Genomic DNA, 4,616 nt, shown 5'->3' on the forward strand with positions numbered 1-4,616 from the left:
TTTATTCCTCATCTATATTCTTTTGTTGGAAGATGTTATTTAAGCTAGCCATGTATTTCAACTTATGTTACTGTAAGTATTTCAAAGCTATGTTGTTTTCACTAATCAAATTTGAACTCAGTATTATACTAAATATTTGTGAACTCAATTATAATATTATTTCCGCTACAAACTCCAGGTATGTGATATGTATTTGCTTAATCATGTGATCTTGGTTGTGATGTGGATTTATCAAGGTCCTTCGTGACTCTCGATGGACTATCGGATTTATATAACTGAAAGTATATATGTGCATGCCAACGTGCTAAGCGGGAGGAGCCATACTTAATATTATATAGATTGGATGGTTCTGTCACATATATTATCTCAAAAATGGTGTTTTTAACTAGTGGTAGTGGAATATTGATTTATTCATTTCCTCCTGTTCTGGGGGTCTATATAAAGCCAGGCAATCTTGGCCATCTCCTCCGATCTACCTAGGCAACCCCAGCAGCCATCCTCTCGAGGTTATAGCCATCCTCGCCAGCGACCCATCAGGCATTAAGATAGATCGATATGGCCACCAGCAGCCCCGTCGCTCTGATCTCGCAGGTGCAGCAGCGGAAGCCCCGACCATACACCCCCAGCCCATGGGAGCGACTTCTTCCTCCACCACATCCCATGCACTCCATCACAGGTAAGGTACATGCAAGGCGGCGGCCATTATTGTTCCCTTCCTGTCGTTGCAGACACATGGATAGATTTTGGGCTTTCTGGAACCATTCTCATTGTGGATGCAAGCTATATGTTGCCTAGCTAATGATGCCGTCAGTGTACGTATATTAGGTGATATTAATGTATTTTAAAGAGCTACAGTAACACAAATAGTGGTTTCCATGGCGACCTTAATTTTTACTTTGTTTCTTCAGATATACTTTGAGTAGAGCTTGAATTTTCAAAGCATGGTATGCAACAAACCATGCATATATATATATTGACTCCAAACTAATTTTTCAAACAAAAATATGTTGATTTAATGAGGTTTTGTTGCCCATATGTGAATCAAATGGTGCTTGCTTGTGGCTGGATATTTTCCTTTATCAATTTATCCATTGCAGCTCTTCTCAATGAAGGAGAAGGCACATATCAACAAGGAAGAAGTGAGGCAGGTTATATTAGAAACCCTTGCCTCCTCCAGCCTGGCTGAGAAGATGGTGTTAGATTGATCTCCATCAGTTCGTCCAACGGTCAATTGGGCCCTTGATCCACGCCCTGATCGGGGGCGCCCAGCTGTTCTCCTGGCTTATGGGCCCCCGTCGCGCAGGGCTATAAAGAAAAAAGTGGGGGCCAGGTCGCAAGGGACGAGGTTCACCGCAGCCGTCAGCGCCCCACCGATGTCCTAACCCTAGACCAATCAAGAGGGTGTGCTGTGAGCGACGGGAAGCGCCATCGCCTTCGCCACCGCCACTGGACCGCGCCTCCACATCGCTGCTACCAAGTCGGCGGTGCCATGGCCGCGACTGCCTCTCGATGAGGTACTTAACAAGGTATTGTCTAAGTCAAGTTCTACCCACTGATCTGCACCTAGAGGTACTACAAATCTTATCAGATGGAGCTTGTCGACAGGCTTCAACGACTTGGGGTGGACTATCACTACAAGAAGGAGATCAATGATTTGCTTTGCTATGTCTACAACGACAAAGATGGAGGCTCTAGCAATCTCTACATCACCTCACTGAGGTTCTATTTGCTCAGGAAGCATGGGTACGGAGTCTCTTCAGGTACATATATAAGATCGTCAACTACAAGTAGTATCTGTTTCCTTTCATCGATATATGGTGATGCTAAATGTGTGTTGGGTAAACTAGTATTATGTGTAGTGTGAAATTTTGAGCTGTGTTAACATATGCATGAATGAATGTTCGATTACGTGTGCAGATGTGTTTGAGAAATTTAGGGATGAGCAAGGGAACATTTCAAGTGATGCTACCAGCTGCTTGCTGATGTTGTACGACGCTGCGCATCTGAGAACTCATGGGGAGGAGATACTTGACAACATCATCACTTTCAACAAGAGCCACCTCCAATCTCTACTGCTGGAAAATTTGGAGCCAGGTCCAGTGCACTTTGGAGACACCTCGGTTCAGGCGGGTCAGCAGAGTCGAGGCAAGGCACTACGTCTCAGTATATGAGAAGAAGGCTACACGGGATGCGACCATACTGGAGCTTGCGAAACTAGACTACAACATCTTGCAAGCTATCTAATGTGATGAGTTGAAAGAACTTACAGTGTAAGGAAACCCCATGAGTATATGTTGGTAGCAATAATTTACTTAGGCGAGTTACTTACGCAATTGACCAATATAATAATACAGTGTAAGGAAACAAACATTGGCATATAAATTACTTAACTAAATTGCTTACATAATGAACCGATTATAGTGCGCATTGTGATACAACACTAGTAATACTCATGTATAGGTGGTGGAAGGATTTCCAATCACAAACAGATCTGAGCTTTGCGCGGGACAGAATGGTGGAGCTACATTTTTGGATGCTCGGGGTGGTTTACGAGCCCTATTATTCATATTCAAGGATAACGATGACAAAGTTCATCGTATTTGCATCCTTGCTCGATGACCTTTATGACAACTATAGCACCACAATGGAGATCAGCTCTACCTTCACCGCGGCCATGCAAAGGTTTGCCTAGCTATACGTTCTTGAATTATTATGTTGGATCACAAGTAACAGGATGAACAAAATTCATGCATCACCTAAATTTACCTTTGCTCGAAAAACTAATGCCAGGTGGGATGAACAAACCACAGAACAGCTTCCAGCATACTTGAAAGCACTCTTCATCAACATATTAAACACTACAAATAAGATTGAGGAGGAGTTAAAACTTATGAAAAACAAGCATGCTGATTTGATCAAAAGACTGGTAATGAACTCCAAAAGATCACATTAAGGCAGGAAACACGATGAGTTTTTTCAGTTAATTTTAACTCATGACATTTATCTATTTAGGTGATTGAAACTGCCAAATTCTACCATGCTGAAGTTGAATGGCGTGATAAACACTACATACCAACTAGTGTCCAAGAACACCTCCAAATTTCCACCCGTAGTAGTGTTTGTATGCAGATAACAAACCTTGCGCTCATTTCGCTTGGAGAGGTGACTACTAGGGAGGATGTTGATTGGGCTCTCACCTTCCCCAAAATCATCAGAGGTGCTTGTATCGTGGGGCGTGTTGGCAATGACATCGTGTCACACGAGGTTTACCAAATCTCTCCACATATAAATAACTACTTATAAATGTTATTAGCTCATTTTTAAATGTTTTTGTAAGCAGTGGAAATGTTTATATTCTAACTATTTGCACTTTTTGCTGCCCCTTGAAGCGTGAACAAACTTCGGAGCATGTCGCATCCACGGTGCAAACTTGCATGAAGGAATATGGGGTGACAGTACAGGAAGCCAATGAAAAGCTTAGAATTATAATCGAAGAAGCATGGACGGACATCGTCGAAGACTACCTTGAGCAAAAACGTCCCATGGTACTTTTAGAGACAGCGGTCAACGTTGCAAGAACAATGGATTTCATGTACAAGCATGAAGACGCATTCACCCTCTCATTCAGCCTCAAGGATGTTATAGCTTCAATGTACGTCAACTCTGTGTGAGCATACTTTTCGATGTTTGTGAATTGGCTTAATGTCTGCTGAGGGTACATTTAACCCCTAGATTATTAAAATAGTTGTATTATCCTATTTATGTGTATTTGTGTTCAAAATATAGCCTTTATGGTTATTTTTATGTACAAACTTATACATACATGGTATAGTGAGTCTTGTTTTCTACAGGCCCCCCGATCGAAGCATTATTTTAGCTCTCAATTAAGTGGTACCTACCATATTCCAAAGAAGAAGAGATTGTTCTCAATGGAGCCATCCCATATATCTGCCACCAGTTTACTTGTGGAAAAGATAGTGTAATGCAAGAACATTCTACGCAAATGCAACGCACCTATCTATATGAGGCTCGTGTGGTGGAATTATCAATCTCTCAGAGGTGCTCACTGGTAGGGGTGTGTGAATGCATTTAAAGGGTGAGTGTGCGTGTGTATGTGAGGTTCTACATTTGTACAATCTCATGGGAACAGTAAAGCTTTATAGTGTCTTTCTAAAGCCCCTTTGGCACGGCTCATCCAAAACGGCTTCACCGGTGAAGCCAAAGTCGGTGAAGCCAGAAAAACTGGTTTTTCTCGGCTTCTAGTTCATTTTAACCCCAGCTTACAAAACGGCTTCACGCTACAATGCCTCGATTTGCGCAAAATAGATGAAGCCGAAGCCGACATAAACCGTACCAAAGAGGCCCTAAATCTCCCTGTGCGTTCATAGAGATACTATATGCATAGTGGCAGATGTTGGGTTATATTCCAATAACGGTATTGAAGCTAATCGGAAAGAATCAAAGAATAAAGCATAGAGAACATAACATAGAGTTGTAATTTTCTAATTTTACTAGGCTAGCAGTCCACGGCTCACAGGGTGTGAGTGAGAGTATACACGAGACTCAATTGAACCCTACCCCTAGGTATGCAAACTTATGCTTACAGGGTGTGAGTG

At 42.2% G+C, this 4,616-nt stretch overlaps 1 pseudogene; it reads left to right on the plus strand.

Moving 5' to 3' along the window:
• Positions 1–555: 555 nt before the first annotated feature.
• LOC136472276 ((E)-beta-caryophyllene synthase-like) lies at positions 556–3,671 on the plus strand (annotated as a pseudogene).
• Positions 3,672–4,616: the final 945 nt, after the last annotated feature.

This window comes from Miscanthus floridulus, chromosome 8, assembly GCF_019320115.1.
Source record: "Miscanthus floridulus cultivar M001 chromosome 8, ASM1932011v1, whole genome shotgun sequence".
NCBI lineage: Eukaryota > Viridiplantae > Streptophyta > Magnoliopsida > Poales > Poaceae > Miscanthus > Miscanthus floridulus.